We start from the raw sequence: 25,528 nt of genomic DNA, 5'->3' as shown, positions 1-25,528 counted from the left end.
TCAATATGCCATGTCAGGACTCTTCTAAGTGCTCTGCCAGACTAGTATCAGATTTGGATCCTGAGCACATAAACACCCTATAAGTTAATGTTGCCATAATGTTTCCTGAGGTGCTTAAAGTGTTCTATTTCTGCAGTAAAATTTCCAAAAGCAATCAATTTTTGAAAGTGGGGAGTAGATCTATGTTTCTCTTATACTGGTACCCATCAGGAGCCATAATCTAGGAACCTCTTTTAGTTTTTCTGCACAGTCTGACCCAACAATTATTTACTGCACGCTGAGCAGAGTATGTTCTGCATAGAGCATAGCCAAAAAAGGCTGGTTAGAGCACTTACTGCAGATGTAGATAATATAAGTCCAGCTCTTTTTCACCTTTCCCCTCACCTTAACAGCATTTGAATGCAGCTTTTCCAAGAGTGATTTAACTATGAGAGTCTCTTTCTGTCTGCCTCCCAGATTTCTTAACAAACCTTTTATCTGAGACAGGAATACTTTCTTCATCTGTCTAAGCTCTAACACCTAGAGAAATTTGTTGTCTGGCTATGTTTTAAGAATTCATTCAAGAAGAAGCATTTTCCACATGGCCAGAAGGCATACATCTCTATACTACTTTCTTTTGGGTGGGTAGAAATCACAGCTCAGATTTATCTCACCAATGAAGAATTTGAATGCATCTCAGAAGAAAAGGAGCTATTGGATTACTCAGAAGGAGGAGAATGCAATGCTGCAGAGGCCCTCTGAGGAATGGCTGGCTTAGATATCTTTTTAGCATTATGTCATTGCTAGAATGTGAATCTTGCAAGGCAGCTCTCTTCAGTCCTTATTAATGCAGTAAAAGTAGAGTGATCACCTATGAAAAACCATGAATGAAAGGGAAAGAGGTTCCTAGCTTCCTGAGAGCTGCAGTGTGTGAATATTGCTCTAAAGGCACGAAGAGGCATATCTGTTGGTAATGTAGATGAAGGGTCCATTTAACACTGACCGTACAGGCAGAGAGAACACTTTTTCCATCTATTTTCTTGCAAATTCCTCAGCACCACTCTGTTACAACCATGGGAAGATTACTTTGTAATTTTATTTTGTGAGCATTATATAGGTAACATTTTCCCAAATAAGTGGGATTTTTGAATATCACAAATTCATTAACACTAAAATAATACAGATATTTTTATACTTCTGTTGGCTCTTCTATATTTTTGATTACATGCATATACTTCCTAAGTTATCTACTCCTTGATTACTCATATGATAAGTATAATCTTTGTAAAAATTAAATAGTTACACTCAATAATCCATTACAGTCTCCACACATTAGACTGCATTAGGAAAAAAGTCAATAATGTAATGATGAGAACTATTTAACTTTTGAAAATATTTCCTCACTGGAGCAGTGTCTTCTAAACTTGGTTAGGGCTGTTACAAGAGGGATTATTCCAGCTTGCTTCCAGGTTTTGTCTTGAGAATACTTTGATATCCAATACCAGAATTACTGTTTAATTAGCTGTAGAAAGTATATGTTTTTGCCCAAGCAAAGATATTTTTCTGTACATATAAAGTAAGAAATGTTTTTTTGTTGCCATAAACATCGTGTTTTGATGGCACTGTGAATCCTGCAAATGGATACAGGAGCTGTGCTACCACATGTCAGTCCTGGTCCCAGGAGACATGACTTGGACAAGAGAGGGTGAAGGCTATTGCTTTCACAGCACTTATTAAATCTACTCCCACTCCATTAAGTGGTATCTAATTTTATATTATCAACCACTTTGATTTTTTTAATTTCCCGGATGTAGATAACAGAGTGTGCCTTGAGTTGCTGATTAAGTCTTTTTCGTAGTTAGCCTAAGCAGTGCTCATCCTCAGGTGAATTGTTTAAACAGCCTCTGCCAAGTCATATTTTACCATGAAGGTGAATCAGGCTTCTTCAATATGTCTAGAACTTAATGATATGCCATCAATCCTTGTTTCTTAATGAAATTAGCTGAAAAAAAAAATCATCTATTTATATTTGGAATTAAATACAAATGTCCAGTATAGTTTCACTGAGCCCATATAGTATTTTACTTGACCTTCACAGCTGTCTTACTTTGCATAAGAATTGTCTTGAATTGATTTCAGGGTTTTTTTCTTTTCTTTTTTTTTTTTTTTTTTTTTTTTTCCCCTGGTAATACTTCAGTGTTAATTTTAGATCCAAGACATAGTCTGTTCAGTTCAACACTGGATACCACTTTATGATTTTTTCCAGCATATTTTGTCTCTTGGTCTATGAAATCTTCATGCAATGGACACTGATGACAGCAGTGTTATCTCCAGATTCCCTGGGCAGCTTCTATGTTGTTAGGAAAGTACCTATTACATGATAGTTCCATTAGTCCTGCTTTATGCCATTCATAGTTTCCAGCTGGGACTTGTTATTTTGCTCTTTGCTTTACATCTCTACACTTCTCTCTTGTGAAGAGATACCATTCTCCCTGTCCCTACCTGAGCACTATTTTTGTATTATGAGGATGCTCATGTTGCTATTTCAGCTCTGTTTGGCTCATCTTCCATGTATTGAGGCCACCTGATACGGACTTCTGCTTTGGAAATGGTAAGTAACATTGCCTGCTCTTGAATCTGAGTGACAGTGTCTCTTCCCAGAAGTGGGCTCCTTTCATATGTGGCTCCTTTTCTATATGTGACTATTTTTTCTCTTATTAGCTCTCTTTTGAAGTCTATATATCTGCAGCATTCAGCAAACCTATCAAGTGCTGTCATGAAATCTTCATTATTTGCCTTTTATTCCTAGCATTTTATTGTAGCAAGTGATCCTGATATTCTTGCTTGGAGGAAGTCATAAAGAATGATAGACTACTCCAGCTTCTGAGGCTTGCTTTCCTGTCGGTGTAAACTTAGAGAAAATAGCTGGAAGGAACCAGTTCAGTTGCATCTTAAGAATAGTTTGCCATCAGTTTGTTTCTTAGTCAAACTAGAAGTCCTCAGTCAGCAGCTTGCCATTGTCACTTGTTCTTCTTGAATTGGTTTCCTTAACTCCATAACAAAAATCTGTCCCCTAAGACAGTTTGTCATATATTTTCTTAATTAGTCTAATAGCATATACTATAATATAAAACCAAGACAAAAACAAAGCTGTTTTCTCTGACTGAAATATATTAAAATCCATGAGGATAACTTGTTTTGACACCAGGACACATGAGAACAGCGTGTCTTATAGCCCTGATGGTATGTAATGATATTATCAGATTTATATCTGGATCACTGGTGTTCTTTGTCATTTAATCAGCTTCAGAAGTTAACGAGCTTATGCTGGTTTAGGATGTTGTATCTGGAGGAAAATTGCTTTCCTGTGAAATGACAAAACTGATTAATATTCAATATTGGCATTTCTAAAAACAGGTATGCTATTTAGTTAACTATTTTAGCCATACCAGAAAAGGCAGTGACACATATTGAAGATTAATTATGTAATTGAAATATATTTTTAAGGAAAACTGACTTTTAGTGTAAATTTTTTTAGAACAAAATCAATGCTATTTTCTGATTTTTTTTTTATGAAAATGAAAAAACAAAGATTTTTTAAAAGATTTTGGTGAATGGTATCTATCAAAGCAATTTTTGGAAAAAAATGTTTTTAACAAATACTTTTTTTTACAAAGAATTATTCTTCTAAGTTTGTTTCCTCCTTTTGAATTAAAAAATAGAACCAACTCATAATGAGATTTTTTTCTGAAATTACTTTTCCCAGAATCATATTTTTTAAGAGACCTAACACTGAAAATTTTTGAATAAATATCATATTTTGTAAGAAGCACCAGTCCAACCTAGTGTCTGCTGAACTCAGTGAGAATATATGACTCATAAAGTCGTATAATAATTTAAGATGGAAGGTATTTTTTAAGGTCATCTAGTCAAAATGCTATTCAAAGAGGGACTGACTTCAAAGTTTTTTTACAGGATACAGATTTTCCTGGAAGACTATATACAGACATCTGTGATAGTCTGTGTCTAAATGTCCTCTTTACATATATGTTGGGGCTCAAAATATGACTTACAAACAGAAAGGAGTATGAAGTTTGCTTTCAGAGTTTGGCATGGCTTTACAGAATCACAGAATCACAAGGTTGGGAGACCTTCAAGATCATCGAGTCTAACCTGTTCCCTGACACCTCAACTAAACCATGGCACCCAGTGCCACATCCAGTCCTTTTTTAAACACATCCAGGGATGGTGACTCCACCACCTCCCTGGGCAGACCATTCCAGTATTTTATCACTCTTTCCATGAAAAACTTTTTCCTAATATTCAACCTATATTTCCCTTGGCACTGCTCAAGACTGCATCCTCTCGTTCTATCAGTTGCCTAGAGAAAGAGACCAACCCCCACCTGACTACAGCCACCCTTCAGGGAGTTGTAGAAAGTGATAAGGTCACCCCTGAGTCTCCTTTTCTCAGACTAAACAACCCCAGCTCCCTCAGTCATTCCTCACAGGGCTTGTGTTCCAAGCCCCTCACCAGCCTCGTTGCATCCTCTGGATGCGCTCAAGCATCTCAACATCCTTCCTAAACTGAGGGGCCAGAACTGGACACAGCACTCAAGGTGTGGCCTCACCAGTGCCAAGTACAGGGGGGGAATGACCTCCCTGCTCCTGCTGGCCACACTATTCCTGATACAGGCCAGGATGCCATGGGCCTTCTTGGCCAGCAGGGCACACTGCTGGCTCATGTTCAGCTGGCTGTCCACCAGTACCCCCAGGTCCCTTTCTGCCTGGGCACTGTCCAGTCGCACCGTCCCCAGCCTATAACATTGCAGGGGGTTATTGTGGCCAAAATGCAGGACTGGGCACTTGGACTTATTAAACTTCATCTTGTTAGACTCTGCCCATGCATGCAATCGTTCCATCTCTCCCTGCAAAGCCCTCCTACTTTCCAACAGATTGACACACACTCCCAGCTTAGTGTCATCTGCAAATTTACTAAAGAAAGACTCAATCCCCTCATCCATGTCATCAATAAAGATATTGAACAGAACTGGCCCCAGCACAGACCCCTGAGGGACACCACTGGTGACTGGCCCCAGCTGGCTACAGCACCATTCACCACCACTCTCTGGGCCCGGCCACCCAGCCAGTTCCTAACCCAGTGAAGAGTGCTCCTGTCCAAGCCATGGGCTGCAGCTTTTCCAGGAGTGTGCTGTGGGACACAGAGTCAAAGAGTCAAAGGCCTTGCTGAAGTCCAAACAGACAACAGCCACCGCCTTTCCTGCATCCACCAGGTGGGTCATCTGATCATAAAAGGAGATCAAACATGACCTACCCTTCCTAAACCCCTGCTGGCTGGGTCTGATACCCTGGCCATCCTGTAGATGCTGCATGATGACACTCAGTATAAATTGCTCCATTATCTTGCCAGGTACTGAGGTCAGGCTGACTGGTCTATAATTACTAGGATCCTCCTTCCCACCCTTTTTGTGAATGGGTGTTACATTGGCCAGCTTCCAGTCATCTGGAACCTCACCAGTGAGCCAGGACTGTTGGTAAATGATGGAGAGCGGCTTTGCAAGCTCATCTGACAGCTCTCTCATCACCCTGGGATGGATTCCATCTGGTCCCATAGATTTATGAATCTCAGAAGTTCTCTGACTGCCTCCTCTTGGATAATGGGGGGACCATTCTGTTCCCTGACACCATCTATCAACCCAAGACGACACTTGTCCTGAGAACAAGCCATCTTCCCACTAAAGACTGAGGCAAAGAAGGTGTTAAGCACTTCTGCTTTCTCCTCATCTGCAGTTACTGAGTTACCCTCCCTCATCTAGTAGAGAACAAAGGTTGGTCTTACCCTTCCTTTTACTATTAATATATTTGTAAAAACTTTTTTTATTATCCTTTACAGAAGTTGCCATTTTAAGTTCAAACTGAGATTTGGCCTCCCTAATTTTTTTTCTACATGCTTTAGCAGCCCCCTTAAATACTTCCTGAGAGACCTGACCCTCCTTCCAAAGATGATACATCCTCCTTTTATTCCTAAGTTCCTTCAAAACCTCCTTGCCCATCCAAGCTGGATGTTTACCTCATAGACTCATCTTTTGGCACACAGGGACAGTCTGTTCGTGTGCCCTCAAGATCTCTGTTTTGAAGCCCACCCACCTTTCCTGAACTCCTTTGTTTTTAAGGGCTGCTCCCCAAGGAACTCTTTGAATAAGTCTCCTAAGTAGGCCAAAGTCTGTCCTCCAGAAGTCCAATGTAAGAATCTTATTGGTGTTCCTCCTCATTTCACCAAATATTGAGAACTCTATAATTTCATGATCACTCTCCCCCAAGCAGCCTCCAACCACTACATCTCCCACGAGCCCATCTCTATTTGAAAACAGCAGGTCTAACATAGCCCCTCCCCTGGTGGGCCCACCTACCATCTGTGACAAAAAGTTGTCCTCCGTACACTCTAAAAATTTCCTGGACTGCCTCTATTCTGCTGTATTAAGTTCCCAGCAAATGTCTGGTAGGTTGGAGTCACCTACAAGAACAAGGGCTGATGATCCTGAAACAGTATCTAGCTGCTTATAGAATAAGTTGTCCACCTCTTCTTCCTGGTTGGGTGGACGATAACAGACCCCCAGTAGGATATCAGCTTTGTTGGCCTTCCCCTTAATTCTTACCCATAGGCATTCAATTTCATCTTAAGTTTCAATACCTATGGTGTCAAAAGCCTCCTTAATATAAAGGGCCACCCCTCCACCTCTTCTCCCTTTCCTGTCTCTTCTGAAGAGCTTGTAGCCATCCAGTGCAGTGCTCCAACTATGTGAGTCATCCCACCACATTTCTGTGATGGCAACTACATCATAGTTCTGCTGCTTCTTGCATTTCCTCCAGTTGTGAAAGCATTTTCAGCTTGAACCTCTGATAAAATAAAGCTTTGCCATTCAATATGCAAATAAACATTCATTTTAGTTCACATTTCTAAGAATACTAATTTTTTGCCTTTGGTTTATGTTTTTTTAGTTATGAAGTCTCCTGCACGTGTATGGATGAAAATTATAAATATGTCCTTTGCATTTTGTCCAGTTATTTAATTTTGTGAGATTCTGCATATGAGCAGGATGAAGAAAGGAGGAAAGAAGAACAGCTCTGGACCATCTTCTTTGCCCTTCATGAGGGTTGAATGAGAAGTAGGAGTATTGAGTCAGGGTTGTGTGACTGTCAGGAGCACTGGCACAGAAGTATAGAGGGGGTAGAATCTGGTTCAGACCTGTGCAGTGAGAGATTGGTACTCTTTCTCACTCTGAGTGGCTTGTGTGGGTGCACACACATCGTCCCCAGCAATCAACTTCTGCATGTACTCTTATGACTCACCCCCGCCCAAAATATTCATAGACAATGTATACATATACATAGAAATAAACAAATAGGCACTAGAATATAACCTACAGAAAGATAGACAGGTAGAATTTATAGGTGTCACATTCTGCATCTTAATTAGATAGCCTCTTTTGAATCTCCTCTAAAGATGCAAAAGCAGGTCCCAGAGCATGTCTATTCATGTTGTAGCACCTTGGATCTTGATTCTAAAAGCATATAATAGCACTTGATTTGTCAGTTGTTATACATGTGATCTAGGATTTTGTTTGAGTCTCTGAAAGCCACTGAGTCTCACTGGCACATGTCTGAAGCTGCCTTTATACGCATAGGGGGTTTATTTATCATTTCATAACTTTTAAAATTAGAAAATAGATACATTATTTTAGAGATATTTTGTGAAATGACATGGAAAAGCAGTTATGACAAAAAGGATAAAAATCCATACACTTAGTGTGCCTTATTTAGTTTGTCAAAAACATTTGAGCTGTTGAGAGAATCTAATGTAATTCAATGAATCTGCAAGTACATTTTCAGCCCATTGAAAATGACTGTCAGTTCAAGGTTACTTCATAAAACTGAATCATGAACAAAAATTACTTGGTGAAGATGAAAAAGGCAAAGAAGTAAAACAAATGAGGAAATGGGTATTAACAAACTAGAAATTAGAACAATAAAAAATGTTCATGGAGATTTATGGAGTAAAAAATATTTTTTCTTATATGATATTTGTTTGACCATTATTGGCCTATCTATGTCTTAATTATGTAGAAAAATTGTCTAGTGACTTCAATAGCACTCTTTCAATTCATGAAGGCAACCATTTCCACTTGAAAAAGTAATAAATATTATTCATTAGTATTTTCTTACACAAATGGAATTGCAAGCTATTCCTTTCTCCATACATTTTTCACCCAAATTCCTCTTTTGAGCTTGGATTAAAATATGAATAAATTTAGTAACTCATAAGCTTATATCATTACATTTTTACACATATTCTTATGGCAGAAACATTTGTCTTCTTGTTAATTTTTCTTAATTTCTTGCCTTCAAATTGTCATTTGAAGCATGAGATACTTATAAGAATACAATTATCTACTCAGTGAGAAGGGTTATTTATCAAGTATAGAATTAGTGAAAACATAAAGCCATTCTTCTTCCTTTTGTTTTCTGTTCCAATTCCCCAGCTAGAACTGAGTTGCTGTCTAGACATCAGTATTTGCACAGATAGTAAAATTAACTATTGCTTCTAAATATTGGTAAGCTGGATTTGCCAAAAGGCAATGGCCTTGGGAAGTCAGACATTCCTGGAAGACAAAAAGGAACAGATTAAATTTCATTCAGCTGCAGAAGATCAAGAACATTATTCTCTTTTCTTTAATGTTTTCTTTATGTTTTGCTTTCTGTTTCCTTCATGTCTTCATAAATTAGGCATTTCTGGGGGCCTTTTAAAACACTGAATCCTGCTCAGTGTATGCAGAGGAGGCCAAATTCTGGACTGTGATGCCAGACTTGAAAGACAAGTATTACTCAGCATTTCCATCTTGAAATCGGTATCTGTCCTCCTTCTCAAACAGGGGATTACATTAAATCAGTTTACATTCACTTTTAATCTGCCAGCATCTGTTTCAGATATCTGCATTGCTACAGTGAGGCACTGTGTTTCAAATGAGGCAGTCACAAAATTGTTCAGATCCCACAGCTTCCTGAAGTGCCTGTCAGCAGCTCTACGTGGCTGAGCAAGTGCAAGGGCTCCAATCCTCTTTCAAACTAGGCCAGGTAAGAATACAAAGAAGTATTATAGTATCTTTCTCTTGTGTGAAATGGACTTGAAATCTCAGGGCATAATTTCATCTTGCAGAAGGTTTGGCAATAACTGAATTTTGTGGCACTTCAGCATCTTCACCTATTGTTTGTGTTGCAGAATTTTTTCAACTAGTTTGAGTTTAGAGGAAAACCTCATAAGCAGTTGAGCTGACACTTCATGAAAGGTAGACTGTTGGGACAGGAGAATGAGAACATTTTACAGAATCACAGAACAACTGAGGCTGGGAGAGGTACCTGGAGGTCATGTGGACCTGGAGGTCATTTGGAGGTTCATCTCTCTGCTTAAGCAGGGTCACCTAGAATCATTTCTTCAGGATCACATTCAGACAGATTTTTGATATCTCCAAGGATGGAGACACCATAGTCTCCATTAGTGACAGTTACAATGCTCAGTTGCCCTCAAACTTTAAAAAATTAAGCTTGACTATCATTAAATATTTTGTGTAATGACAGCCAGCTCTAAATTAGAGCTAAGAGCTACTTTTAATAGTTCGTAACTTCCAGCTCAGGTCTTAAAGGCTTCAAGCACTTGTGTGTCTGTAACATTACGTCAGTCTGCCTAGATGCATCTATACTAGTCAGTTCTAGTGTGCTTTAGAATGTTTCAGGGCATGGGAATGTGATTGTCTTTGTTAGACAAATCTCGACCCACTCCCTAAAAAATATTCAGCCTATTGTAATTATTTATGTGCCCCAACAATTCAGTCACATGGTCTGTCAGTCAGAGCAGCTCGTAAGGATACACAATGGCCAGTTTCCCTTGTGCTACTGACCACAGCCACCCAATCTTGGCAGTTTTTTAGGGTAGATGCCAGACATTCTGTGAGTTAACTCCATGCCTTCAGAACTCTAAGACGAGTTTGATTTGCTGATAAAGAAATGGCCTGTGTCTGCAGGATGCCTGACTGTGTGCTCACCTCTGTGGCTTGAGCTTTAGTACCTCAAGCTGCTTTACATGCTCTTGACTCCTGGCTCAGTATGCAATGTGCGTGGGGCAGTCAAGAACCCTGAAACTGCCTCTTCTTATCTTAGTTTCCTAGAAATATTTTCATTAGATCTTTTCCTTTAGACTATGTCCACAACTTGAGTTCTATTTGTGGATTTGCCTTTCTGAATAGCCCCCTGGACAAGAAAATCTATTTAATTTAATTTTTTTTAATCTGTCTGCATCAGAGTGGCTAATTTTGTGACTCAGACATGATAAACAAACAAATCAGCTTGCTTAATTTTAGCTGGAATACAACTTTTCAATGTGTTTTTAGCCTTGAAAGAATATACTTTAAGATCAAAAAAAGTTCCAAGTAGATTTTTGATTGAAACCTGCAATTGCTATCAGTATTTCCAATCTATTACAGAGAAAGAATGAGAAAATAGACTTTTTTAAACCACTGTGTTTATTTTTAATTTCACCTGCATTTGAGACCTCCTGCTGGCCTACTTCTCTATGTTTTTCTCAATTTATATTCATTGCGAATGAGTTGGTGAGAGAATTGATCACTACATTTGGAATTCTGATGAATTTCTGTTCTTCAGCTGGATGCCTCTTTAACACAGTTATCTTTACTTTGTAAATATATATAACTCAAGAATGCACATTAGTGAAATAAGGTACTTTTTTTTAATAAATTGAGGACATTTATTTTAATGCTTTCCTAAGATCTGCAGGATACTATGAAGAGTTAGAAGCTATAGTATCATAACATGAAAGTGTTGCTTTATGAAGATCTTAATAAAGACCCCAAGAATTATATTAAAATATTTATATTTAGGAGATTATCTTTATACTACTGATAGCATTGTTGATCAATCTACAAAGAATTAATTATATAAATTTATTGCATTATAACCGTCTGAAGAAAGAGATGTCCTCAGCTTTTTCTTTTAGTCATATCTTGTGGTTGCCTTTGTACCATACATTTTTGAAACTTTTTCTTGAAAGCTCATACTATTTTAATGTCTTGTTAAGCTTCTTTTAGTTATGAAATTTATACTTTTCATCATGTACTCTGAGTTTCAAAATAAATCTTCCACATTTTTCTTTTTTCTAACTTTTTCTGTTCAGACAATTGTTATATGATAACTTTCAGGGTGGTGAGTCATCCAAAGTGAGCACACCACGTAGACATACAAATACCAGACTAGTATCTATTCTTCTTAGTGAAATTAGCTATTGATTGCAGTTGGCTGTGTCCTTTATTTCTCTTTCTTACAATAATAACATGGAAATGTAAGACGTGTATTTATTGACTGGATGATTATAAGCATTTGTGTAGCACCTTTATTTTAAAATATTAGCTTTCCTAAAAATGTTTGTGCCATGCTGACACCTACTTTAATAAATGAGGAACTATGCTTTTAAAAAAGTAGAATGTCCATGTGTACAGTATAACTAATAAAGAAAATTTGATATGATTTATGGAGCAAGGAGTTGTGCATGCGTGAAAATTGAGTATAACAACCATATATTTTTCTTGAGATCAGGTTCAAATCAGTTATTTTTTCTATAGGCTTAAATTCTTAGGGACTATTTCCTTTTAAATACATTTTATGAATAGCAAAAGCAGTACAGACAGCAAATTCTTTCTGAACAGTTTTCAATACAGACTACAATATTTGTGAAAGGCTTAAAGTTAGCATTTTTGATTGAAGATTTAAAATGCTATAATAAATATCATTCTTTGTGTTTCCATAAAAGAACAGCACTTTCATGTGAATTTAATGCTCATGGAAAGCATAACATTGACTGGTAAAGAAGTGAAACTCTTATTTATTGTTGCCAGGTTTTGAAAGACAGAAGCAGAATAGCAGTTCCCCCTGAAGCAATGGTGTGTCTTATGTGTGATGTGGAGAAAGATTTCCAAATATTTTACCTTTATAGCTCTGCAAAAACATCCAATGAGACCGTTGTTTGTGCAAGATAGGTAGTCAATATGGGCATGTAGTTTTCAGAAAATCACATGAGAACTGACAGAAAATTAAGTCAATGGGTTTGTACATTCTGTCAAGCAAAGTTTCATCAACTATTGACCTTTCCCTTCTGGCCACTCCACAGGGCCTGAAGGAGAAAATCTTCATGGTCCTTTCTCTGGTGCCCAGATAATACATTCATGCTACATAAGACAATAAAAACTCATACTAATGGAGAAAACATGCTAAAATCTCACTCTAACTTCTTCAAATCCTCCAAAATCCCAAACTGTTTAATTACTTTGCCAAAGATACAGCTTTTAATTCTGCACCATTCAGGTTTTTGAGATCTGGTATGTTTATACTATTTCCCTCTATTTCCAGCATTGCAGATGGGTGAATTAAAACATGCCTTCAAGTACTATTATTTATGATTTCCAGAAATGTTGAATTTACTTACCTGTTCATTACATAGATACAATGTCTGTCTAGCCCTTAAAGGCCTAAGGAGAGGCAGAGAAGACAACTGCCCTCCAGGCACATTCCTTCATGACAGTGAAAACATCTGCTTGCTTGCCAAAGATAGCATGGAAATATTTACAATATTAAAAAGAAAATTCAGCTACATAAAAATATGCTGAGGAAAAAAAAAGCAAAAAAGACTAGTGATATATCTAAAAAACTAAGGTTGTGTTAAACCATGCTGAATCCCACTGTGCAACACTTCATGACAATGAAGAGAATAAACTAAGCTTGGAAACCAAAGCATTTTAATCACACATAAATGCCATTTTGACATCTCACTATTTCTATGCCCCACAGGACAGATGACACAGTTTCTTCATGACTGTCAACTGCATGTCACCAGCACTGGCCCTCACACTCTGTGGTTTTCATTGCCTTCAGGAGTCTCCCATGTTGATTAGAGTTAATTGCTATGACTGAGCAATTATTTTCCTGTAAAGTTAATGAAAGTTCATGTGTCAACACTGCAGTGCACTAGACCAAAATTATGCTAATTACCACATACATAGAACTATTTGGCTGAACCTAGGTTTAGCTACCTAAAGTTCTACAAAGATTATTTGGGTGGAGAAGATAGTGATATGATGGTTCTCTCTGGAGGTATGTAGGGAAGCATCTGGTACCATATTCAGACAATGTACACAATAGGAAAATGTGGCTAGGGAACCAAGCAGCATACTGCAAAACTGTATCTCGGTTATTAATTTTATCAAATCTAATTATTAATCTTTTTCATCTTATCTAGCAATTAATTTTCTTTTGTCAACATGTAATCTAAATATTTTGCATATATAGTTTTAAAAGTATCACTTCAGAATAAATGTATTAATTCAAGTTTTTTTTTTTTTTTTTTTTTTTTTTTTTTGGGCTGCATCATGTTCCCTTGTTTCATAGATCATATACTAATATTTTTAACAGGATTTCCCAGGCAGATGTTAAGCAGTTCAGCTTTGGGATTAGTACTTTTTCTTTTCTGCCTTCTATTTTGACTTTTAGGAGGGTTGGGCTGCCCATAAAATTAAAACAGTGAAGGGAGACAAAGAGACTGCATGATCTATGCTGAACAAGGGCAAGATATAAGTGAATTGTAATGTGTTCATAGAATAGTTAAAATTCACAGTTCAGCTACTAAGTATGTAGGTTGTTCTATATTGTATGGAGAAATGGTGGAATGCAGGAAAGTCGAAGAGAACCACTATTTTTCCAAGATCAGTCTTCCAATTTGTCTCTTCTCATGATCTAATGAGGACACAGGCTTTTTACATTTCTATGATTCAGATTGTGGATTCTTTCCTGAAGGTGACAAGACTACAAAAGGTCATAAAGATAGCTTAGACTGTAGGACTTTTGACTGCTGTCAGATTTGAAATGAGGTCCCAGTCTACATTCTCCTTGACTGAACTGAAATGTAAAAATACTATTATGTTTTAAATATGCATTGATATGGTGTGTCATGCCATACACTGGAAATTTACACTTTATACAAAATGTACACTCAGTACAGCAAAAAGTCCTCCACACTTTTTATAGACAACTCTCCAAATACCTTACTTAATTTAATTTAAAAAGATATATGAATCTATGCTTTCAGAAGCTTTAAATATACCTAATGTGCTTCATCACTGTTAAACCTAATCTATCCAATAAGATAAGTGTCAAATAACAGCATTTCCTAAATTAACAAGATTTTTAGGAGGATAAAGCTGAAGTAGAGAAAAAAGACATTCCCTTGAGATAGGAAAGTCCTGAATTTTTACTGCCAGTGTTATATTCATGGCCACAAGGACTTCTCCTTATACTAAACAAATGAGTGGTCAAATTAAAACAACAGGTCGGCTTTTCTGCTGAAGAGTCTTAAAACATTTTGTAAAGGTCCAGAGACATCTAGAAATAAGATATTTTATATTTTTTTTTCTATTTCACAACACAGTATTAAGATACTATTTTAGGTTACAAGTGTTAATTACTATCTAACTTTTCCCCTGTTCCATAGAGACCTCCACAATATCTTCTCAATTTTTTTAGACCAAAATTATAAACTGCTACTGAAGTAATTATTTTATATTTGACTGTTTAGAAACAATATGCACAAAACTTCATTAATTTTATTTTATGTTCAGCTGTAATTAGATATCAGGTAACAACTCTTGAAAACATTTAAAATTGTTTTAGCATCCAGAGAATTTATGAAAATTTAAAAACCCAGACACTCAACAACATTTTAATAAAAACAAGGTCAAAAGTTAAAAGGAGGGAGCTGCTGTGTCAATGAATTTACACTGATAGGCATTTTATTTCTCTTCTGGTTAGCTGGGACATTCTAATAACATATTGCTTCAGATTTGTATATGCATTGCTGTATTTTAGGGAAGTGTATTGTAATATTATTAAAAGATTGTTTATATGAGTTTACAATATTAAAATTCCATATTTTATCTTTTGCATATTTATTAACATAAAAAATATATGGTAGGCTGCTTATATACTATTGCCATTTGTGCCACAATAGCTAAGGATCTTGTCAGGGTTTACATTATAATTCCCTATTTTCAGTGGCATCAATAAAACTTTGCTCTTGGCTGAAAGTTGTCAAGAAAATTCTATGTTCAGAATCATATATTTTGCAACAAAAGGACAATTTAAAATCAGAAATCATTTTACTGGGGTATTATTTTCCTTTTTTATTCTTTTTCAGAACAGCTGATGGTGCTGAAGATGTTACAGAAAAATTATCAGTCAATTTCTCCCCACTCTTCCATCAATTTATAGCAACATGTTAAGGGCAGCTGAATCACACTTTACATAAAACTCATATAATCCATTGCAGATACATGCTGTTACCTCCACTCTTTTTGTGATTCCCTGTGGGATAAATGTATTCACTTTCACTACTCAAATTTCATCCACTAGAAACTTTTTGCTAGGTTGCGTAACTTGTAAAGATTAAAAATGAGAGGAATTCACACGAGTTTGATTTGCCTGAGATCAAAACCAGCTATCAATTCATTAAAAAACTCCAAAAAGGTAGAGATGAAGAGTCAAGGAAGAGTTAGGAAGTGAGATAAGAAGTGAAGCATGTGCCTGCAGCACACAGCCAGGAGATTTCCAGGGACAGCACACAGTGCCAACTGAGCAGCGGAGTGAGTGAGTTTCTGCAGTGACCATTTGAAGCTATGGCAGAAGGAAACAAAGCTGTAGTGGATAAACAGGAGGGATGAACTAATGACTGGCATACTTAAAGATGACTTAGACACTTACACAGGCTTTTGAATAGCATGTGTCACTAATCTAAATATGTAGATAAGTACTCTTTCTTCTCAAACTAGATTTCTTTTAATAAATTACATATTAAATTAGTGCTAGAGTATATGTTCAGCTCATCAAAAACATAAAGTCCAGTCTATCTCACCTAGACACCACAGTCACCACTCAGAATTTTACATTTGAGCCAATCAGTTCCTACATATAAAAGTTTCTGTGATCCAAATTTAGGGCACATTTAGCGTGAGGTGAATAACACCTTAGAAACAGAAATTAATCTTTTCTGATTATAAAGGAAGTCTAGGATAACTAAATCAAATGTAAACACTGTAGATAACTGAAGCTCAGCTGGAAGACATCCATTCATGGACATTCTAATTGAGACTGCTTTAGCTACCATGCTGCTTGCTCTCATCACTACCACATCATGTATTTAAATTAGTGGGCTTTGGAAGCATACTAAAGCACACTTTTTTCATCCAGGGCAGGGTGTCTTCAAATACCAATTTTATCCAGGTCTAAATACCCCATTACTATTTTGGAATGTAAAAGGTTTACTACTCTGCTGGGGCTTTTCTTCACTTGATTGACTTCTGGCCTCCTGCTAAAAACTACTTTCCAAAAGTAAATATATATTACCAGTCAGCCTTAAGACACCAGCAAGCCCAGAGTCACTGATTGTCCCTTATAGTAATTGACCCTTGGGTGTTTGGCAGCAGCTACGCTGCTGGCAACTGGCCCAGTGCCATCCCCAGCCACAGCAGACTCCAAGCAGGATGGCACAAAGAAAATCCTACTTCCTTTCCTTCCTTATCTTCTGACAGCTGGACAATGTCAATATACCTTTCAGATTTAGTGTTTTGACACTGGAAATAAAAGGGGAGCTTACAATTGATTAGCCATTACTTAGTTTTAAGGACATATTTGTTACATTAAACTAAACATTTTCTTTAGGAAAAAAAAAAAAAAGCCAAATTTAAATATTAGAGCAATGATCAATGGACACATAACACATACAGAAAATGTCACACTGGCAGAGACCCTGCAATAACACTGACCATGCTTGGCAATAAAATGAAATTAAAGATATATCTATTGCAGTGCAGAAAAGAGAATGCCTTTTCAGGAATGTCATATTCCTGAGTGTCTAGTGTACCCTTTTTCCTTTTTCTGCATATGTCAGTCGGGGTGGAGAACTGAGACATATATGCAAGGTAAGAGCAGTGAAGAGTTTTACATGCTTTGTAAGTATGTGGGAGTATTTAGGCACTAACAACGGAACTAGCAATTGATCTCTTAATAGTCACAGACTAATCTTAGATATCAGAGCAAGCAGATTCTAAGGATGGAATTTAACACTGAAAATTGCCATAGATTTTAGATTCAATACACAGAGAATGAAGACAAATGGATATTTAAAAAAACATGGGCATGCAATATGCAAATCAAAATATTTACCTTGATTTTCTCCATTAGAATGGCTACGTAAATTAATATCTACCTATTTATTTTAAATACAAAATAAAACCCAGATGTGAAAAAATGTGAGCTATTAGCAAGGAAAGAAACCCAGCTTCTGTTTAAAAGGAATTATTATGTTCTATATTTTATAGCAGCATTAACTTCTTGAGTTGTAACAGAAGAAAAAAGGAAGTAGGAAGAAATGAAGAAAATAGAAAAGCAACTTAGATAAATATAATTGTTCTGTTTTACATCTGTATTATCTGTCCATTTTATTTGAAGGACTAAACATTTATTTTACTAAAATAAAAGTAATCAATAATGGCTGGTGACAGAACATGCTACTTTTCTTTGTTATGGCTTCAAAAATTTTAGTACTAAGAATGTCTGTTTTGCATAATGTCCACTGGTGTTTGAATGCTTCAAACAATTGCAGTGAGTATTTTTTCTCATAGCTTTAGAACAAAAGTTAATACTGCAGCTAGGCTCACCCATCAGACACATCTGCCTATATATAAACAAAGCATATCCACAAACTGAAATCTTTGGTTTGAAAAAATTAATCTGTTCATTGAAAAAGCAGTAAAATAACCACTCAAGTATGAAAAAGAAGTACTATTATCTCATATAAAGATAGAAAGGAGATAAGAAATGATGCTTCAAATTATTTTTAAGAAGAAAAGCATATGGCATACTCTATCCTACCACTCAGAGAAGTTGACCTGATTGCAATTAGTTGATCTAATCAAGGATTCCTGATCTAATTAATGTGTGTTTAAAATATGTTAACTGACAACAGTTGACATCAGATCTGAAATTCATTTAATAGTTTGAGTACCATTGTAGAATGTAATGGTTTTAATAAAGTCCTGCTATTTTCAACTCATCCTCTGCATGATCTTGATGGTAATCCTAGATAACCACAATAAGAACTGTGAAAACCATGGCTGCAGACAGTACCAACAGGCATAATCTGAAGAAAGCAAGTGAACACTTGAGCACTTTATTCATGGGAGATAAAAATACCTCATGAGGGGAAAATACCTAATGAGGGGGATATTTTTCCTTTATTTGACATAGTGCTTAGAGACAGAACACGATATTTTTGGCCCTTGTATTTTACAAATGTACAAGAAAAAAGTAATAAAATATCTTCCTTATCTCACATTTTCACATTTTCCTGTAAATTATACTGTTTCTTAGGAGTAATATTAATTTGGGGTTAGATCGTGAAAAGATTTAAGCCCTGCAATGTCTAGCATTTTACTAAGCCTTTAAAGGATTTTCTGCCTTATGGAATTCCCCTATTCCGCTGCCTAGACTTCTCATAAATGCTGGAGAAAACTGGGTGCCAAGAAATAAGGCAAATAACAGGGATAGGAGTTCACATCTAAAGATAAGATCCGTTAAAGCCGGTTGCAGAAAGAGACACTGAGCTACTTAAGACACAGTGGAAACAGGGAAGCCAGACATTTAAGTCCCAATGACAAGATGGCATTTCTGTACACTGCTTCCTGACATCAGGTGCTTACTCCAACAACTGTGAAAGAACATGGCTAATAGAGAAGAAGAAAGTTGGTTTTTCTGTCCCTCTTTTTCTCATCTGTTCCCTCAAAACTTCTGCACAATACAAAAAAAATATATTTTAAGGAAAAAGGTTTCCCTTACTACTTCCTTTTTAAACTTTTTCCCCTCCATAAAATTAATACATTTTTTTGACTAACAAACATAAACAGCTTCCTTCCACTATATAGCTACTCTTTTGAACAGACTAAGTGTCAGTAAACAATAACTAACCTATGTTAAGTGTTCGGTAGAGCATGTAATCAAAGTTTCTTTCCTTATCCACTAGCCTGTGAAGTCATGCTTAAATATTGAATACTGAACATATAATCATTTTTTGAATGAGTGAAATAGAAGGAACTACAGTGCTGCTTTTGCTTCACCTGTTTGCAGAACAGAAACAAGCTTAGTGTTAACAACAACAACACAGGTATAGGAGACAAGGATGGGATGAATTTTTGCATGAGACAATCACAAAATCTGGAGAAGAAACTTTCTTTGCTTATGAAGCTAGACAAAACAACATATCCTTGTGTGACTTTGTGTCAGCTAGCAAGTGTGCTATAAATGTCTACTGAACTTGGCCTCACAGTTAATGTGGAAAAAGCCATTTCTGTTTTTGTTGCTGGTAATACCTAAAAGCAGTGCCTACTGATGGAAAGCTAAGACACTCTGAAATTATGGCTGTTGAATATGAGGTTTTAAGATCTAAATTTTAGATAACAGCATCACAGAACAGTCAAGATTGGAAGGGAGCTCTGGAAGTCATCGGGTCCAACTACTCTGCTCAAGCAGGACCATTTAGATCCAGTCACCTAGCTATTTGCTCTAGACTCCTAAATAAGATTCAGACACCTAAAGGAGTTTTCCAGATAGATTTAGGGCCTTATCCTAGCATGTCCTTTTCCAGGCTAGTCCCATCCTATTAATTTTTTAAACATATGTCATATACTAGTCTTTTGATAACCATCTTTTTATTCCTTTGTTCCTAAAGGCTTGAAATTATGAAATATAAATTAACCATATATCCATTCAGAAATAACAAATATACCAAAATAATTTATTACTATTCCTTCATTTTCTTTTCCAATTCCATTTGATTTCTCTCATCCTAACAGATGGCATACCAATTTGAAGTTATTCTATTGAAACACATTTGAATCATGGCTGAAAAGCTGTTGTGAAATTAAGTATTCATTGATAATCTGAGGCTGAAATCTTGCTGTCCCCTCTGTAGTATTCTGCATTTATATACTCTCTGCTCCAAATGCTAAGCTCAAAATTTTCAACTGATCTGACCAATGGAAGTAGCCAGTGGCTTTTTAAAAAGCAAATTACAAGCAGAGAAGTGTCCAGGTGATTGACATGTCAGCAGCACCCAATTTTTTGTAAGCCTTTGAGGAAACTTAATCACAAATATAGTGCAGACACTGAGGTTACCAGACAACAAAAAATGTTCTGGATGTTTACCCTGTCTGAGACTGGAATAATGCTGGCAAATCACAGCTCAGGTTTTCGTCCGGTGCCTTGGAAAAACAGCTACTGCCTCCGTGCCTGTAAGCAACTCTGTGGTCATAGCTTATGCCTGGCTTCTGTCCACTGGTTGTGAGATGTTGCTCCAGCTGACTGGTCCTGAAAAGAAGAATCCAGGCCTCAGCTAGATTTCAGGGACACAGAGGCACACAGGCATTTGAAACTGATAATGATCAATAACAGTGATGTTGGCACTGGAAGTAGTAGTAGTAATATTTTGAACAAGGGCAATCATCATTTGGACATAAAAAGTGCATGGTGCTTGGACCATATCACAGCTGTCTTTGTTTCTCAACTATTTCCATCTATTTCAACTATTTTGACAGCTCTGTAAAACTCCTGCCCCTGGCTTGTTTCTGATTTCCATCACATGACAATCTAATTGACAATTCAGTTATTTCTTTATGATCAATTCAGTGTTTATTTCTGCTATTTCTTGATCTTCTACCCCTAAAAAGTCCTCTTGTCTGCACTTTTCAGTATTCCTGATGAATGAATTATCCAGTTCAATACAGGATTTCAAAGCTGAAAACTCGTCCTTAGCTGACAGAACTTATGTATTTTATTTTGCTATCTCTATTCAGCAGGACTCAGAGATTCCAATGATACTGTACCTTACTGTACCTTTAAATAGACCATGGTAGATGATGAACGACTAAACTTTTAGATTTATTCTTTCTTTTCTTTGCAGGGAACTAGGAGATTGCAGAGGGTCTTGTCTCTGCTGCTAATTCAACTTGTGCATAACCTATAAGTATGGAAATCAAGGGGATTAATGATAAACCAGGTCCCTTTCAAGTGCTGTTGGTATCTGGTGGTATTTGAGGTAGCACAGCAGTGCTATGGATGAGATGTGAATGGCTGAAGTAATAAAGAGCATTTACAGGTGTTAAGCAAAGGCTTAAGGTTAAGTGCTGTGCTCATGACAACGCATCCAGTGTGTGTAGACCTAGTGCCCTAATGCTTTGGTGTGCAAAAGCTGGGAGAGACTTTCAGTCTGATATTTTTTTTCCTTCCTTCCTTCCTTCCTTCCTTCCTTCCTTCCTTCCTTCCTTCCTTCCTTCCTTCCTTCCTTCCTTCCTTCCTTCCTTCCTTCCTTCCTTCCTTCCTTCCTTCCTTCCTTCCTTCCTTCCTTCCTTCCTTCCTTCCTTCCTTCCTTCCTTCCGAACTGCCTTCCTTCCTTCCTTCCTTCCTTCCGAACTGCCTTCCGAACTGCCTTCCGAACTGCCTTCCGAACTGCCTTCCTTCCTTCCGAACTGCCTTCCTTCCTTCCGAACTGCCTTCCTTCCTTCCTTCCGAACTGCCTTCCTTCCTTCCTTCCTTCCTTCCTTCCTTCCTTCCTTCCTTCCTTCCTTCCTTCCTTCCTTCCTTCCTTCCTTCCTTCCTTCCTTCCTTCCTTCCTTCCTTCCTTCCTTCCTTCCTTCCTTCCTTCCTTCCTTCCTTCCTTCCTTCCTTCCTTCCTTCCTTCCTTCCTTCCTTCCTTCCTTCCTTCCTTCCTTCCTTCCTTCCTTCCTTCCTTCCTTCCTTCCTTCCTTCCTTCCTTCCTTCCTTCCTTCCTTCCTTCCTTCCTTCCTTCCTTCCTTCCTTCCTTCCTTCCTTCCTTCCTTCCTTCCTTCCTTCCTTCCTTCCTTCCTTCCTTTTTTTCCTTCTCTTAAACAATGGAGCTTTTCTTTGAAGACAAGAGCTCAGTAGCTCATAAGGTAGTATATAAAATAGAAGGGAGAGTCAATATTAGAGAATAAACAAAAGGAAAACAGCTTGGTTTTGATATGAACTACAAATAAAGGAGGTAGAATTACCATTTACATAGTCTCTAATACCAATTTTTAATATTTCCATCTTTAAAATGCAGGGTTTTTTGGATGTCTTTAGGTGACTATTTTTTTTTTTTCTTTTGGCTGGTAAACAGTAGGAGAAAGAAGCAGTTAAAATGGGTGAAAGAATATGCCGCAATATGAATTCAAAAGTGTCATTTGAAATTAACCAGGAGTCCACACAGACTGATGCTTTCTTTTCGTTTGTGGTGACTCCTAAAGAATGCAATTAAAGAGGCCATAGTACACTCAGTTGTGTCATAGTACTGTGGTAAGCATTTTGCATCTGTTCCCATAGAAACAACACTGCAGAAACAAGTTGTTCAGGCTACAGTCTCTGTCACATTGGTATGGGGAAGCTCTCCCTGGCAGGCTAATAACTATAACTTTCTAGGTCTCAAAAGGCATTGTTTAGAACTGTGCTACTAAACAATGACATACTTAACAAAGCCCTAAGGTACCAAAGAAGGATGAACTGCAGATGGGATAAACATAGCTCTATTTGTAAAAATAATTTGGTATTTTTAGTGACATCACTTTAAAGAAAAACAAGATAATTTTGCTGGCTACAGACACAGCAGGGATTTTAAAATACCTTGAAATTCTGAACACCTGGAAATCTGCAAGAAATCATAAACAGTAGAAAATTACTAATCAGACCCAACTGTGGTTTTGTTAAAATAACATTATCACTTATGGCACTATTTTTTAGTATGTAAATGAATGTTAATTGGTGATTTGTTTTTAAAGAGTTCAGATTCTTGTAGTGTACAAGATAAAAGAACCAGAATATTCCACCCTTTGAATTAATTATGTGAACTGAGGTTCAATCAGATACTGACATTCCTTCCTCAAAAGTATGCAGTTTTTTAATGTATTATCAAATGTTTCTGCTATGTTGTGTTAGAAAGGAAAAGAAAAAAGTCCTGCGTGAAAAAACAGAAGATAAAATAAAGAATTATAAACATATGAAAATATATCTACTTCTTCTTTCTTATGTGGAAATCCTTCACATTAAAACTGCAGGGATTAGTTGTTCTACCTAATAGTTCAATAAGACATACCAAATTAGAATATATTTTCTTTTTTTCTTTGTTCCATAGTAACAGACACAATAGTTAAGGATGAAAAACAGTTTTGGATATAACCTCTAATTTTCACACCTGCATAATATTTTAAATCACTGCTTTTAGGGAAACTTTCTACATTGTTCTGTGTTCAAATTAGTTTTTGTTTTGTTTGCAGTTCTTTTAGGTTTAATGGTACTCCAGACAGCTATCTACAAGTCAAAGAAAATTATGTTTGTAATTTTAAAATATTAACTATATTTGTTTTAAAAGGCCTGTCTAGAAACCTCCAGAATATTATAAAGGAAATTTAAACCTAAGTCCAAGAAGGGAGTTGAACTTATCCTAGCAACAAAACTAGGCAGGTCAACTAACATGCTTAGAACTTGCTCCATAAGAATTTTCATTAAGGCTACTGCCTCTCTTAAGAAGATTTTTAGAAGTCACAGAGACAGCCAGTTGCCATGAGGGCGGACAGCTGGGAATTAGAGGTGTGCCTTTCAGTTGTATCTGGGCCATATAAAAAGGAAAACTGCATTTTAGGCAAATTTTTTTTAAATCAGCTCCAACTGGTTGGCACAAGCGTGTTTCTCTTTGATCCAACATGTATTGCAAATCCTGCTTATAAGTGCTAAGTCACTCAGAGGCACGTCTTCAGAAAAGGACACTTAATTACAAGCTTCTGTTTAAATTTGGTCTTGTGGACTTGAAATGTGTGGACTTGAAAACCAATGAAGCTTTATGAGTATGCTGTAATTATTTTTACTCTGATGATGAATTCTGATCAACAGGAATACAGCACAAAAACATTTGCAAAGATTTTGTAAAAGAGCTATGTAGAAATTTTCCTACCACTTTAGATTAACTCTGGCTTTCCTTTCTACCATAGCAGACAGGGTGAACTTTAACCAATCACCCACAGAACAAGTGCTCAGTTCTGACTTAGTGATAAATCCAGATTTGATAGATCCAGATTTTCAAGTTTGTCAGATGGTTACCCTGATGTGGGAGATAGGAATACAGGAAAAAAAAAACATAGTTGCTGTGGTGGAAAGACTGGAAGATCATTGCAAAAACTAATGTTTGAATGTCAAATTCAATCCACAGCTCTGAGGTAAGCCTCTGGATATAAAATACATAAGAATGATGAAATTCCTGAGGAAAGGAGCCTGTGCCAGATACTCCGGTGAGCCATTACCCTGTACACTGTAATAGACTGTCTTTCCTCCTTGTTTTTGTCCATTGAATCCCCCTATGGTTTGCTGCCAAGATCAGAACACTGGTACAGAGTTTATAGCATTTTCTGGAGCTACAGTCTTAATGGATACGCCAAGTCCAGTTCTTTTTTTTTCCTATATTCTGGATTTCTGCTTTTAATATCCTGTTTTGACAACTGTCTCCTTCAGGAGGATCCTTTACTCTGACTCATGAAGGAGAGACACAAATATGCCTGGCTTACTCCCCACTCCCTGGCTGTGGCTGGTGTTGGTCAAGACCTTTCCACCGTAACTCTGCAATGTAAAGACCTTGCCATTGATGACGTGGATTTATGGTAGGGTCAGGCTCCATCCAGGAGGACAGAACCATTAAAGGTTACATCTAATTACCACCAATGATTCCTGCACTGCAATTTTTCAGAAGACGCAGTAAAGAAGATTTTCATGACAAGTATAAAAAGCACTCTTCTGAGACAATGTAGCCATTCCTCCATTACTAAGCCTTATGACAAACTAAGAGTATTTAAGCCATTAAGGACTAAGGTATCCAGAAATTTTAAACATGCACTACTCTTTGAAATTACTGAGCTGCTCTGGCTATCCTTAAAAAGTAGAACAAAAATAAGTTTGATCTGAGATAGGCACCAAGGCATCAAAAAATAAATCAATCTAAAAAATACAAGTTATATAAAGTTGCAACATAACAGAAAATGAGGCAATCTAATGGGCATTTTGACAGAAGGTATAAAAGTATATAGCCTGGCCAGCTCCATATTTTACTCAGAAACAAACAAAAAAGCCCCAACCATTTTCTGAGGACTTTGGAACATTTTTAATAGCAGATGGAGAAAAGGGAAGAAACAACAGCTGAGAGCAGGAAAAGAAAGAAACCCACATTTTTTTTTTCCCATAAGAGAGGCAAAATACTTCTAATCTGTATTGTAAGTTCATATTCTTAGTGGTTAGTTGCAGGAGAAGCTGTTGATAGAGTCAAGAGGAAT

General features: G+C 36.9%; 1 long non-coding RNA gene across 1 annotated transcript; it reads left to right on the top strand.

The window, feature by feature from the left end:
* The first annotated feature begins 22,603 nt into the window (after positions 1-22,603).
* On the top strand, positions 22,604-24,806 carry LOC128807039 (uncharacterized). The gene is made up of 3 exons (XR_008437029.1): positions 22,604-22,700; positions 24,418-24,496; positions 24,717-24,806. It is a non-coding gene; the product is annotated as an uncharacterized LOC128807039 (long non-coding RNA).
* Positions 24,807-25,528: the final 722 nt, after the last annotated feature.

The sequence above is a fragment of the Vidua macroura genome, chromosome 5 (genome assembly GCF_024509145.1).
Source record: "Vidua macroura isolate BioBank_ID:100142 chromosome 5, ASM2450914v1, whole genome shotgun sequence".
Taxonomy (NCBI): Eukaryota; Metazoa; Chordata; class Aves; order Passeriformes; family Viduidae; genus Vidua; species Vidua macroura.
This window is presented reverse-complemented; position numbering and strand designations above follow the sequence as displayed.